This window comes from Carlito syrichta, unplaced genomic scaffold, assembly GCF_000164805.1.
Source record: "Carlito syrichta isolate Samal-C Ts95f unplaced genomic scaffold, Tarsius_syrichta-2.0.1 Scaffold315466, whole genome shotgun sequence".
Taxonomy (NCBI): Eukaryota; Metazoa; Chordata; class Mammalia; order Primates; family Tarsiidae; genus Carlito; species Carlito syrichta.
In genome coordinates, this window is record NW_007259562.1 from 484,470 (window position 1) to 500,335 (window position 15,866).

General features: G+C 39.0%; 1 pseudogene; it reads right to left on the bottom strand.

The window, feature by feature from the left end:
* Positions 1–15,738, bottom strand: part of LOC103275435 — a 43,242-nt pseudogene extending 27,504 nt beyond the window's left edge.
* Between the last annotated feature and the right edge of the window lie 128 nt (positions 15,739–15,866).

Consider the following 15,866-nt stretch of genomic DNA (forward strand, 5'->3'; position numbering starts at 1 on the left):
CATGTCCATACAGATTTAAGAATGATAGCAGCAGAAAGAAAGATAGAGGAAAAGAGAGGGAGAGGGAGGGAGGAGTAAGAAGGGAAGAATGTGGAGGAAAAAGGAAAAGGAAAGAGGAGAAAGGGGAAGGAGATATAGAAAAGGATGAAGTGAGTGATGAGCAAAGTAGTGAGATTTTGAAAGTTAATGCTGAACTCCTACCTGGCTTTCCCAGCCCCTGGATCTTCTGCTCTTTGTAGCTGAGATCTCTGATAATTATCTTCTACTGCAAGCTCTTGCTTAACTCTATTTCATAGTCAGAGAAAGAAGATTACTTTATCACAGACTCCCTTCTGAGCCTCTCAAAATTAATTGAAACTTCTAAGACAGGGTCTAGTGACTAAAAGGAACTGTACTCCACAGTTGCCCACTGATTAAGATCCTTTGACTGCTATATCAATCCTGGACTTGGTATAATTTGTTTTTTCTACCAAATATTTTCATCCAGTTGCTAGTTTCTTTCTGAATCTCCTTGTTTCTGAATGGTTATTTTCCTGCTGTTCCCACTCTTATTCATAAGACTAGAGTCACCATCCTTCCCCCATCCATTCTCATCTTGCTCTTGTAATCTATCTATCTTGTAATCTATCCTGTTGTAATAGAAACAAAACTCTCAACAAAACACATACTAGTTAGTAAACTGAATTCAACAGCACAGCACATAAAAGGGATCTTACCCCATGGTCAAGTGGGATTTATCCCTAGAATGCAAGAATGGCTTGACTTGAAAATCAATCAGTGTGGCACATTATATTATCAGAATATAAAATAAAAATCACATGACCATCTCAATGTCACAGATAAAAACACTTACAAAATTAAAAATTTTTTTCATGATTTTAAAAAAAACTTGATAAACTAGGAATAGAAGAAAATTGCCTCAGTCTTATAAAGGTCATACATAAAAAAGCCCATAGCTAACATCACACTCAATGGTGAAAAGCTGAAAAAATTTTTGCTAAAAATCTGGAACAAGGTAAGGATGTCCCATCTTATCGCTTCTATTCAACATAGGACGGGAAGTCCGAGGCAGAGAAATAATGAAAGAAGAAGAAATCAATGGCATTTAAATTGGAAAAAAGAAGTAACTTTTTTGTAGATGATGTGATCTTATATATAGAAAACTCTAAAGATTTTCTTTTAAAAAAACTGTTATAACAAATAAATGAATTCAGCAGAGTTGCAGAGCACAACACAAAAATCTGTCATGTTTCTATACACTAACAATAAACAATCTAAAAGGGAAATTTAAAAAAATTCTATTCATAATTGCATAAATAATTACTGAGGAATAAATTTACCAAAAGGTGAAAGATTTGTAGACTGAAAACTATAAAAGATTGTCAAAAGAAACTAAAAAACAGAAATAAATAAAATGCATCAAATGCTCCTGGACCAAAAGACTTAATATTGTTAAAATGTCTATACTACCCAAAGCAATCCACAGATTTAATGCAATCCCTGTCAAAATCCCAATGGATTTGTTGCAAAAATACAAAAAAATTCTAAAATTTATACAGAATCTCAAAAACCCCAACATAGCCAAAACAATCCTGAGAGAAGAAAACAAAGCTGAAGGGTCTCACACTTTATGATTTCAAGCTACAAGAATCAAAACAGTATAATTCTGACATAAAGACAGACATATAGACCCACGAGTCTCACAGGCTCATGTAACCTAGGTAATGATTTCTTAAAACTCAACCTATATAATCCCCTTGGCTCCTTTGTTTGGGGAGGTTGTGGTTTTCAAAGCATTAGCCTAACTCTGTATCCCTTGACTTGCAAGGAATAAATCTCTTCTTCTCTCAGCTTACTGCCTCTTGTATTCAATTGGTCCACAAGGGTTAGCAGCCGATTTGTTGCACCAGGAGGAAGCATGGTCAAATCTTTGACGATGGCATCAGGTCACACAATGGGGAAAGTATATTCTCTTTAACAAATGGTGTAAGGAAAACAGGATGTCTGCTTAGGGGGAAAAAAAAAGATCTTTATCTTACATTATGTACAAAAATCAACTCAAAATGGATTAATGACCTAACCATAAGACCTGAAACTATGAAACCACTAACTACAAGAAAACTTAAGGGAGATGCTTCATGACATTGTATTTGGTAACGATTTCTTTGAAATTTCATGAAAAGAATAAGCAAAAAAAGCAAAAATAGGCAAATAGGACTATATCCAATTTAATTTCTGAGCAGCAAAGGAAACAGAGTAAAAAGACAAACTAAGAGAACAGGAGAAAATATTTGCAATTCATATATCTGATAAAGGCTTAATATCTAGACTATATAAAGACTCCCACAAGTCAACAGCAAAAAAGACAAACAATTTGTTTTAAAATGGACAGAGAGGAACAGAAAACCAAATGTCACATGTTCTCACTTGTAAGTGGGAGCTGAGCTCAGGTTTTGCAAAGGCATATAGAATGTCTAATGGACATGGGAGACTCAGAAGGGGGAAAGAGGGTAGGTGAAGGAGGATAAAAAAATCATCTGTGAGTACAGTGTGCACTAGTATGAATGAGAGGTATACTTAAAGTCCAGACTTCTTCACTGTTACACAATATATTCACATAACCCAAAACCACTCATACCCCTAAAGCTACTGAAATAAAATGTTTAAAAAAGAAAAATATTGAGATTGGGTAATATATACATGAGGATTCATTGCACTATTCTATTTTTGTTTATGTTTGAAATTTTCTATAATAAAAAGGTTTTTAAAAAATAAATAAAAATTCAACTGGGCAAAAAGTTTGAATAGACATTTCTCCAGAGAAGTTATATAAATGTCCAACAAACAAATGAAAAGACATTCAACCTCCCTGATCACTAGGGAAATGCAAATCAAAATCACAATGTGATATTGCCTTTTGGCCGTTAGGGTGGCCATTAACTAAAACACAGAAAATAACAAGTGTGACTGAGGGGTATGAAAAAATCTAAACTCATGTGCATTGTTGGTGGGATGTAAATAGGCGCAGCGACTATGGAAAACAATATGGAGGTTTCTCGCAATGTTAAAATAGCATTGCTATATGATCCAGCAAGCCCATTTCTGAGTATTTATCCAAAAGAATCAAAAATGGATCTCAAAGGGAACATGCACACCCACAGTAACTGTAGCATTATTCACAAGAGCCAAGAGGTGGGAACAGCCCTAATGTCCGCTGACAGATGAGTAGTTCAAGAAAATGTGGTATATACATACTATGGAATATTATTCTGCTTTTTTAAAGGGAGGAAGTCCTGTCATATGCTATAGGTGCATACTCTTGAGGATATTATGCTAAGTGAAGTTAGGTAGTCACAAAAAAGCCAAATGTTGCATCATTCCATGTAAATGAGGTATCTTAAGTAGTCAAATTCAGAAAAACGGAAAGTAAATGGGGCCACATGGAGCCGGAGAAAAAGGAAAATACATAGTTTTTGTTCAATGAGTCTAGAGTTTCAGTTTTGCTAGATGAAAGAGTTCTAGAGAACTGTTGTACAATAATGTGCATATAGTTTACACTAGTGTGCTGTATACTTACAAATGGCTAGTGGTGAGTTTTATGTGATTTTTTTTAATCACGGCACAAAATAGGAAACAATTCAAATATCCACGAACAAATGAATGGATATACAAATATGGGGAATACTATTCGGCCATAAAAGAAAGGAACTACTAACACGTGCTAATACATGCTGCAGTGTACCTCGAAAACCTTGTTCAAAATGAAGGAAACTAGATGTAGCAGATTATATATTATATGAGTCCATGTAAAGTAAATATCAGAAGAGGTAAGTTCATAAGGACTTGATGTTTGTCAGGGACTGGAGGGAAGGGAAGAAAGGGGAGGATATGGGGTTTTCTTTGGGGATGACAACATTTTTTTGTTTGTTTTCAGAGATGAGGTCTTGCTCTGTTGCCCAGGGTAGAGTGCAGTGGCACAATCATAGCTCACTGCAGCCTCAAACTCCTGATATCAAAAGATCCTCCTACCTATTTCCCAAGTAGCTAGGGCTACAGGTTCGTGTCACTATGCCTGGCAAACGATGAAAGTATTTTGGAACTGAGCACAGATATTGGCTGCACAGCATTGTGAATGTACCAAATGCCACTAAATCATTCACTTCAAAATGTTTAATTCTAATTTTTTTGTAAATGAAACTACTTTTATTTGTAGACAATGCTTGTCTTAGAAAGTCTTGCACATATGCAAACAGTCACTAGATATAAGTGAGTTTCACAAGTTGCAAGATACAAAGACAACATGAAAAGAATCGATTGTATTTCTGTATACTTACAAGAAATCATTGAAAATTGAAATTTTTATCTTTATTTTATTTTCGAACTTCAGGGTACACGTGAGAATTTGCTACATAAGTAGATTACGTGTAGGTGAGGTTTGGGCTTCTAGTAAGCCCCCTCTCCCCCAAGTAGTGGACATGGTACCCACCCCATGGGTGGTTCTGTGATCTTTATCTCCCCTCTCTCCCTGCCCCCACCAGTATCCATCATTGATTGTTCCTATCTTTGTGCTCATGTGGCCAATTTAGAGCCTGCTTATGAGTGAGAATATGTGGTATTCAGTTTTTTGTTTCTGTGATAGTTCACTTAGAGTGATGGTCTCCAGCTACACCTATGTTGCTACAAAGAACATGATTTTGTTCTTCTTTATGGCTGCATAATAGTCCATTGTGTATATGTACCACATAAAATGTTTAATTTTATGTTATGTGAATTTCACCTCTAGAAAAAATTAAAATTGAGGACCAAGCTCTAGCCTTTCTTTTCTCTTGCCCAAATTTTTATCCAAGAGACCTGAGGCATCAAACTCTACAAATAATAAAATCTTGTTAGGTGAGATTTTTTTTTAAGCTGGTATAATGTGGCTTACTTTCCATCCTGACTCTGTATAGTAACACATGACAGATAGCAGACCCTGAAGGAAGTCAAATACTTTACCCCCAAATGATTTTTTTTGTTTTTGTTTCTGTTTTTCAGACAGGGTCTCACTCTGGTCACCCAAGCTGACGGGCATGATCACAACTCCTTGTAGTCTCAATCTCCTGGGCTCAGGTAATCTTCCTACCTGGGCTCAGGTAATCTTCCTACCTCAGTCTCCTGAGTAGCTGGGATTACAGGCATGTGCCACCATGCTCGACTAATTTTTTATTTTTTGTAGAGATGAGGTCTTGTTACATTGTGCAAGCTGATCTGAACCCCTGGGCTCCAGCAATCCTTGGACTCTCAAAACACTGGCATTACAGATGTGAGCCAAAAATGTATTTATTTGATATTTTGAAATGAAAGCCACAAGGTCAACAAACTAAAATGACCCTGCAAAGCCATCTTTTGTGGGGGAAATCTACATCTGTAGAAAATTTCCATAAATTCAGCCAAGACTTCCTTCCCTTCTTAGGCTGTCCTGGATCTAGGAGAGATTAACTGAGAGTTGGACACTTTTAAGGTCTGAAAAGAGACATTTACCATCTATTCTCTCTGAGGGCTGCAACCTATGAAGCTTCATCTATTCTCTCTGAGGACTCCAACCTATGAAGCTTCATCCAATTTTGGCCCTCAAAAATCCATTATCCTTTTTTGTTTGTTTGTTTGTTTTTGCCTTGGAGTCTCACTCTGTCACCCAGGCTAAAGGGCAGTGGCACACTCCTGGCCAGCGCAGCCTTGACCTGCTGGGCTAAGGCAATCCCTCCGCCTCAGCCTTCCTAGTAGCTGGAATTACAGGCATGTGCGCCACCACACTTGGTTAATTTTTCGATTTATTGTAGAGATGAGGTCTCGCCAATTGCCCAGGCTGGTCTCGAACCCATGGGCTCAGGCAATCCTCTCACCTCAGCCTCCCAAAGTGCTGGGATTATAGGCATGAGTCACAGTGTCCAGCCAAAACCCCCTTATCTCAAATCAAGCATTCCTTCCTACAGATAGCTTAACTCTCTCAACCAACTGTCAACTAAAGAATCCCCAAGACTCACGGCTTGTAAGCCCCCCTTCGAGTTGTCCTGCCTTTGTGAACTGAATCAATATTGATTTATTGCTTTGTCTGCAATTCCTGCTGCCCTGAAATGTATAAAACCAGACTGCAACTCAACAGACTCGGACATACTTTCTCAGATTGAGATTGTGTAACCCTGGGACACAGTCACTCATATAGACTCAAAAGAAACCTCTCTAAATATGTTTTGGCAGAACTGGGTTTTTTCATTATCAAAAAAATTTTTTTATTCCAATAGCCTTAGGGGTAAAAATGGTTTTTGGTCATATGGATGCATTGTATAGGGATGAAGAAGTCTGAGCTTTCGTGTACCCACCATCCCACCAATGCACATCATACCCGATAGGTGATAATTTTGTCTCTCTTCCCCTTCTCACTTCTCACTCTTCTGAGTCTCCAGTGTTCATTCTGTCATTCTATATGCCTTTGCAAACCTTTAGTTTAACCCCCATTTATAAGTGAGAACATATGGTGTTTGGTTTTCCAATCCTATATTAGTTACATCACTTAAAGATGATGGTCTCCAATTCCATCCAAGTTGCTGCCAAAGACATTATTTCATTCTTTTTGATGGCTGAATAGTATTCCATGGTATGTGGGTGTGTATGTATTGTATATATATATATTAAATATATATATACATACACACTATATATATATAGTATTTTGAAATGGAAGCCACAAGGCCAAAAAACTAAAATGACCGTGCAAAACCATCTTTTGTGGAGGAAATATATATACCACATTGATGGGCATTTAGGTTGTAAAGGGGTCCAGCCCCTTTGCCAGGTCGTGAGATCTCCTGAAGGAGAGACGGATAGGCGAAAGACGAAAACATTATTCCCGGACACCTGCTTCCTGAGCAGATGACATCCTTTATTAGTTAACAGAAAGCTTTGATAGCATTTGTAAAAGGGGCAAGACAAAGAAAATTCCTTCACGTACATATGTTTTAAAAGTTACCACCATCTAGCGGTCTTCAGAAGAAACGAATAAGCCAAAAACAGTATCTACTTTCAGTTAATGAGTCTTGAGATAAGTGTAAAAGGAGTTTCACTTCAACTAAACATAATGCATACAAGGTTTACTTTGATTTCGGTTCCACATCACTAGTCTAATTAAAAAGGCCATAAATTCACTAAAACAAACTATAGACTGTACCTAGTGATAGCAGGAATATGAAGCCCATGAACTTGACCAAACAACAGTGGCTAACTTTTAAAGAATAACTATGAAAGTCACTTACTGTGAAAATACATACACTAATCTTTACTCTGGATAAACATATAAAGTGAATGAAACTTAATGAAATAAAACTAACACAACTAAAATTATTATGGTTGCAAATTGCCAATGAGCTTTTCAGTTTAGGATAATGGTGATTTGGCTGTTTTCCCTTATGCTTGGCAACCTCCTGGAAGACATCTTTGTCTTAAGATAGGCAGTGGAGCAATTATTATTATCTCTGAGGCACCAGCTTTATCATTGTGTGAACTTAAACTTATGAACTTAAAACAATCTTCAAAGTAGCTATAAAACACTAAACTATAACACTAAGACTAATTAATGACACAAAGTAAAAACCTTGTTAAACATAACCAGAACCTAATAATTTTTGTCAATCCTCATACATATGTATATTGATTATATAAACTTGTATGATGTTACATTTACCAATTATGATTAATACATGGATAAAACACTTATCATGTCTAGAATAGCACTGTCAGCAACTTGCTTCAAAAGAGTCCCAAATTACAGTCCTTGAAGTGCTTCAAGAAAGTTCCCAGGTGCACGGTTCTTCATGTAGCAGTTCTTCTCTTTTGGGCTTTTACGACCTTCAAAGCTTTTGTAATCGTCTTTCTTGTCCAGGTGTCTTCATTACTTTTCTCTTATCCTGCAGTGTTTATATCTAAAGGAAACTCAAAAGAAGCTTTTAATGACATTTCCCAGGCCCCCAAGGTTGCTTTCTGTATTTAGTTAATTATCATAAACGTATCTAATTAGTATACTATGAATTCAGTGAAAAACCACTCTATAAACGTTTACTTAAAATTTAACTATAGAATTAAGTAAAAACCTTGACGATTAATCTTTATCCTAAGTCTGTGAAGACAGTGTTGTAAATCACCTACATAACTCCTAGATAAGTGTTAGAACTTATAATGAACTTACCATAAACTTGTGCTTCTAAAAAACCTTATGTCTGAACACTAAGCTGCATAATTCTAAATCAAATAAGGAGTGAATATACTAATATCTCTTTATTCAATCAATATCTAGTAACTTATAACCAAGTGAAAGAAAGCATTCTTGATGTGCTTCAGAGTTTAACCCTTGCATATGTTAGAAAAGACCAAGCGGCATAGTGGGAAAATGGGAAAATGAACCATAACATTCTCAGGTTAGGTGTGAGTACTTCGCATAAACATGCCATTTTCTTCTTCCACGACTGCACAGAATTTCTTCAACCATATCAAACAGCAAAGATGGAAGACAGAAGGGCCTCAGCTTCCCGGGCTCGCCCTGCGGCCCAGGGTCTTCGGCCCACCGGGACCCTGTCAATCATGTGGACCTCCAAGGCTGGCTCCCAACAAGGTTGATTTCATATCCTTGCAATTTTAAATTGTGTTGTGATAAACATATGAGTGCAGGTATCTTTTTTGTATAATGGCTTCTGTTCCTTTGGGTAAATACCAAGTAGTGGGATTGCTGGATCAAATCTACTTTTAGTTCTTTGAGAAATCTCCATAGTGATTTCCATAAAGGTTGTGGTAATTTACACTCTCATCAACAGTGTATAAATGTTCCCTTTTTACTGCATTCATGTCAATATCTATTTTTTTAATAATGGCCATTCTGATGGTATAAGGTATTATTTCATTGTGGTTTTAAGTTGCATTTCCCTGATGATGAGTGATATAGCATTTATTCATATAATTGTTGGCCATTTGTGTATCTTCTTTTGAGAGATGTCTGTTCGTGTCATTTGCCCATTTTTTAATAGGGTTATTTGCTTTTTTCCTGCTGATTTGTAGATTCTGGATACTATTTATTTGTCAAGTGTATAGCTTGTGAATATTTTCTCCCATTCTGTAGATTGTCTATTTACTCTGTTGGTTATTTCTTTTGTTGGGTAGAAATTTTTAGTTTAATTAAGTACCATTTGTTAATTTTTGTTTTTGTTGTATCTGAAGTCTTAGCTATAAATCCTTTGTCTAAGCTGATAACCATAAGAGTTTTTTCTAGATTTTCTTCTAGAATTTAAATGATTTCAGGTCTGACATTTAGGTCTTTAATCCATCTTTAGTTAATTTTTGGACATGATGAGAGACAGGGATCATGTTTCATCTGTCTGTGTGTAGCTATCCACTTTTCCCAGCACCATTTGTTGAAATGGATGTCTTTTCTCCTGTCTTTGCTTTTGTCTGCTTTGTCAAAGATCAATTGGTTATAGTTTTGGGGTTTGTTTCTCGATTCTCTATTCTATTCCATTAGCCCAAGTGTCTTCTCTTATGCCAGTACCATGCTGTTTTGGTTACTATTGCTTTGTAGTATAACTTGAAGTTGGGTAGTAATGTCTCCAGTTTTATTCTTTTTGCTTAGGATTGCTTTGGTTATTCTGGCTCTTTTTTGGTTCCATATGAACTTTAAGATTCTTTTTTTCTAGTTCTGTAGAAAAAAAATGACATTGGTAGTTTGATAGGGATTGTGTTGAATCTGTAGATTACTTTGGGTAATATGGTCATTTCAACAGTGTTGATTCTTCCTATCTATGAGCATAAGATGCTTTTCCATTTGTTTTTGTCCTCTAGGATTTCTTTCATCAGAAATCTTTCATCTCCTTAGTTAAATACATCCTCCTAGGTATTTTAGTTTTCTGGCATCTATTGTAAGTCCTGTTGAGTCCTTGATCAAATGTTTTTTAAAAGCAAATATATATATGCATATATATATTATGCTTATATGCACATACACACACACACACACACACACACACACACACACACACAAACATAGCTTTCAGACTGACAACTTTTTGTTGTCTAACTTGATTAATAAGACAATCAGGACCATCTACCATAAATTCTCTGTCTTAAATCCTATGACCTTACACTCAAACATGTGGATATCCATAGTTTTACTTACCTCATTTTATCCTGAGAGAATGAGATTTTCTTCTCATTTAAAGATAACTCCTCCAAACCCCTTCCTTTTTTCTTCCAAGCTGTCACTCCTCCAACTTTGTTTTCCTCTTAACTATTCAGTGCCTTTCCTCTATTGATTTTTTTCCTCTTTAGCCTATAAATAGCTTCAAGTCTCTCCCACACTAAAAGAAATTTCATTGACCTTGTACTACTCACTGTAATTTGTCTCCTTACATTCTCCGCCAAGTTTCTTTAAGAGCAGTCAACATTCACTATCTACTTCAATTTGCCTCTCCAAGGTCGCCAATGACTCCATACTATCAAATCTAATGAACATATGTAAGCCTTTATTGTAAAAATGATGTGTGATATTGTGAAATATCTATTTGATCTTCAACCCATTTCCTGGCATACAACTCTTAAAATTATTAGAATTTCCAAAGTGATGTATTTTTGTATGCTAATGATTGACTGATGACTGGCAGTTCCTAGGTAGCTTCAGATTAAGGGCTGGTCACCGGAAAGACCAAGGCATGATTAAAAGGTTGAGTCTTGGCGGACTCAGTGACTCAACCTATAATCCCAGCACTTTGGGAGCCTGAGGCGAGTGGATTGCCTGAGCCCGCGGGTTCGAGATCCACCTGGGGGATTTGGCAAGACCTCGTCTCTACAATAAGTTAAAAATTAGCCAGACGTGGTAGCATGCACCTGTAGTTCCAGCTACTTGGGAGACAGAGGCAGAAGGATCGCCAGAGTCCAGCGGGTCGACACTGGGGTGGCGGTGAATGTGCCACTGCACTCCAGCCTGGGCAACAGAGTGAGATACGTTTCTAATCTCTACCTCGAGACATCTCCCCAAAGCTTCAGACACATATATCCAATGTCTTAGTTAACATTTCCACCTGGGGGCTCTGTGGGAACCTCAGATTCAGCATGTCTAAAATAACACATCAACTTCCATGTCAAAAAAAAATAAAAAAGGTTGAGACTTTCAATCCCATCCCCACTTCTGACTTCTGTAGTGACAGAAGGACTAAAGGTTGAGTTGATTAACAATGGTCAATTATTTAATCAGTCATGTGCCTATGCAATAAAGCTTCTATAAAACTCAAAAGTACTGGGTTTGGCAGCTAAATATGTGGAGGTTCCTCCAGGGTGGTGAGCCTGAGGAGGACTTGGGAGCTCTGTGGACCTCCCTGTGTCTCATTCTATGCATTTCTTCACTTGTATCCTTAGTAATATTTTTCATAATAAGTTAGTAAATGCTGGAGTTTCCCTGAGTTCTGTGAGCCTCTCTAGCAAGTTAATTGAACCTGGGGTGATGGTTGTGGGAGCCCCAATTTATAGCTGGTTGGTCAGAAGCACAGTAAAATAACCTGGGGCTTGAGGTTGGCATTGGAAGTGGGCGGCAGGCTTGAGGAACTGAGCCCTTACCCTATGAAATCCAACACTATCTCAAGGTAGATAATGCCAGAATTGAATGGAATGAGAGACCATCTAGCTGGTGTCCACTGCAAAAATGACTGATTGCTTATTATGTAGGGGAATATCCCTATACATCTGGTCACATTTGATTGCTGTTGAGTGAGAGAATAGAAAAAGCACTGTGTGTTTTTTCCACACAGATGATTCCTTTGATTTGCATCTGCAGTTTCTTCACTAGTACTGTTTTTGCCACTATGAATTATTGGTGTTCCCAAGGGCCCATTCTCGGCCCACTCATGCTTCACACTCTGTGTATTTCAGCCATTTTTGTGGATCTAGCAACCATCTACACAATGCTATGTTTCTAATCTCTACCTCTGATTGAGACATCTCCCCAAAGCTTCAGACACATATATCCAATGTCTTAGTTAACATTTCCACATGGGGGCTCTGTGGGAACCTCAGATTCAGCATGTCTAAAATAACACATCAACTTCCATGCCAGGCTTCCTCCTTCTTGAGTACACACATCCACCCAGTTAGCTAAGTTAAAAACCTGAGCAGCACCTTTGAATCTTTGGACTGCCTCACTGCACTCTCTTTTTAAATGTATTTTAGAAATTACCTAATTCTGAGAATCAGATCTCTGTAATATTTCTCAGAATTGATCATGCCACTCTCTGTTTAAAACTCCCCTGGCTTTCCATTGCACTTGGCATAAAATGAGTATTTCAAGGCTCCACACAATCTGCCCTCTGTCTGTCTCCACCCACATGGCTCCTTTCTTACTGGGCTCTAGCCACATTGTGTCTCTTTCTGTTCCCCAAACACTCCAGCACATTCTTATCTCAAGGTTGTGCCACTTGAGGTTTCCTCTTCCTAGAACTGTCTTCTGCCACCTCTTTGCATGGCTGGCTCCTTCCTCATATCTGCTCTTAACACAAAAGCCATCTCTGAGAGGTCAGGCATGGTGGATCATGCCTATAATCCCAGCATATTGGAAGGTGGAGTTGAGAGGATTGCCTAAGAACAGGGGTTTGAGACTAACCTGGGCAACTTGGCGAGACCTCGTCTCTACAGTAAAAAAAAAATTTTTTTTTAATTGCCAGGCGTAGTGTCACGCAGCTGTGGTTTCAGTTACTTGGAAGGCTAAAATGGAAGGATTACTTGAGGCCAGCAGGTCGAGGCTGCAGTGGCCATGAGCATGCCACTGCACTCTAGCCTGGGCAACAGAGTGAGACTCTTTAAAAAAAAAAAAAAGCCGTCTCTGAGAGCCCTTTCCAATCACCCCATCTAATTCTGCCACCTTCACCCCAGTCTCAACAAGCGAGCCCTCTAGGGACACATCATCATTTTTATTTTCTTCATGGCACTTATCACTATTTGAATCATATGATTTGTATTTGATTATTATCTGATTCTTCTACTAGAATAAGCACTTATCATCTTGGAAATACTGGATTTGTTTAATTTGTTTTTAGCCCATTTCTCCCACAAGAATTTAAATGTTATGACAGCAGGGATTGTGTGTGTGTGTGTGTGTGTGTGTGTGTGTGCGCGTGTGTGTATTGTCCCTCTTCTAGCCAATCATGGTTTCCTTTTTGACCTTCCTGGCCCAGTACTACTTATGTCTTAGCATGCTTTATGCCTAATCTTAAGTGAAATATGCCAAATGAAAATAAAGACAAGGCTGGGCTCCATGGCTCAGCCTGTAATCCCAGCACTTTGAGAAGCCAAGGCGAGTGGATTGCCAGAGTTCACAGGTTCAAGACCAGTCCGGGCAACTTAGTGAGACCTCCTGACTATGATAAAATAAAAATAGTCGGGCAAAGTAGCGCACGTCTGTAGTTCTGGCTACTCGGAAGGTTGAGGCAGAAGGATCTCTGGAGCCCAGAAGGTCGATGCTAGAGTAGCCGTGAGTGTGAGTGCCACCGCACTCCAGCCTGGGTGAAGGAGTGAGACTCCAACTCAAAAAATAATAATAATAATAAAGTAAAGACAAAAAATTCTTTCCATTCACCACTTGAAAGGACTCTGGTGTTCAAGTTCTGAGTGGTGCTAAGAGTATCTTGGCCCTCACAATGGCAGCATCATGCTCACATGAACGCTGCACATTTCTTGGGCATCTTCTGTGTGCCTTGTAGTACAGTGAGGGCTGTGTGGATTACACTAGTGAATTCAAGACCATCTCTGTTTAATCAGGGAAGACACATGGGCAACGGTAACTGCAGTCATCAAAGATCTCAGATTATCTGGGGCAATTCTGATTACTGGATCATGTGATTTGTGATTCAGAATATCTTGACCTTGTCATTATAAATGTGCATGATACATACTTGTCATTGGATGAACAAAGCTCTTTGGGAGCATAAAAGAAACAATTAATTATGCTGGTAGAATCAAGGGAAACCTCCCAGGGGATCAGTCCATTGGATCTTGATGCAAAAGTAGGAATTCTTCCAACTCAAAAGGGTAGGAAGAAGCCTTCAAATCAAGTCAAAAATATGAGCCAAAGGTTCACAAGTAAGTATGATTACATACTAGAGAGCAGAGGGGAACTCATAAACGTGAATGACTATAGGATGATGGGGAGTTTGTGGTAGAGAGCTTTGAATGTCATGGTGAGGAATGTTGATTTTCAACTCTTCTGATTCACTGGTTCCCTATACCTTGTCAAATCAGCAGCATAAGAATCACCTGAAAAACTGGATTAAAGCACATAATCTGATTCAGACCTTTTTTAATGCATTCCTGGAATCTTCCTGAGAAGTTAAGATGATCAGCCCATGCTGGGAACCATAACTTTATTTATTTATTTAATTTTTGATTTGTTGTAGAGACGAAGTCTCGCCAAGTTGCCCAGGCTGGTCTCGCACCCGTGGGCTCAGGCAATCCACTCGCCTCGGCCTCCCAAAGTGCTGAGTTCACAGGCTGAGCCACTGAGCCTGCCAGAACCATAACTTTAGAGAATGGAGTAACCCCTTCCTAGTCTTGCTCCACTGGGTTTATCAAGTTCTAAAATGGGTAGGCTTGGCCTTGAAGAATTCCCGAATAAGGCAGGCAGTAGACTGATGGCCCCATATCCATTGGAGAGCAGGCTCTGGGTTTAATTCTGCTCTTACTACACATTGCCCCGTGTGCCTGGGCACTCAGTGTCCACTAGACACCCAGGCTTCTCCACTTGTGCCTGCCCCGTGCCTATTTAACAGGGCTTCTGTCTCAAGTCATCTTTGGCAGTGTCATCTTCTCTGAAGCTGGCAGTTACTTCAAGAAACCTGAGTTACTTGGCTGGGACCTGACAACCTGCCAAACTCTGGAACTCCCTTTTCTGTGGGGGTGGATCCTGGCTGTTAGTGAAAGTCTCAATTCAAAGCAGAGAGAACCCTAGAGAAGCGAGTCCTTGCCAGGCTCAGCAGAGTTATGAAAACAAGGTTTCCAACAGGGGAATGACATAACTGGCTCTGTGTTTCAGGAGGGTGGACTATAAAAAAAATAGGAGGAAATGCAGGAAACATTAAGAAGGCTGGTGTCATATTTGGGGAGAGAGACTGAAGGAAGAACTCCAGGAAGCAGTGGCAGAGGGAATGGAAGGAAAGGATGCGGAGATGGCTCACAGGTTAGATGCAGAGAGGACAGTGGCAGAGGCGGCTTTATAGAATAAAGTTAGTTCACATTTTGCCTCAGCTTCGACATTTTTGCTTAGACTAACAGGCTTTGAATCTAGCACAGGTTACACATTGATAGATAAATTTTCAATAGGCAAGTTTTAGGAAGCATTCAGACATTTTACTGCAGGCCAAGCTGGCAGCCCACTCCACCCCCTGGCAAGTCTCCAACAGATGCAAGACCGGGATAGCCCGATATTTTAATTCGTGGTTTAGCAGAATAATCTCTAGGAAACTTTCAGGCCCTTTAGCTGGCTAAAGCCATAGAAATGGTAATAAGACCACCTTTTGGCTAAGATGCTTGTGAATTGGAAACAACTACAGATCTCTTGCAGAAAACACCCCTCTTGTCTCCTCCCATGTAGCCCACCACCTTGGCAGCAATCATGTGACTAACCCACCCATCTGCCTGCTGTCCATCACCTGACATCCGTACTGCACTTACCTGCTCCTTCATGATGACGTGAAGCAGAACACCACCCAATCACTTTAAGGACCTTTCTCTATCAAAGGGAAGGATTAAAAGGGCTCGGTGTCTCAGCCTGTAATCCCGTGCCTTTGGGAGGCTGAGGTGAGTGGATTGCC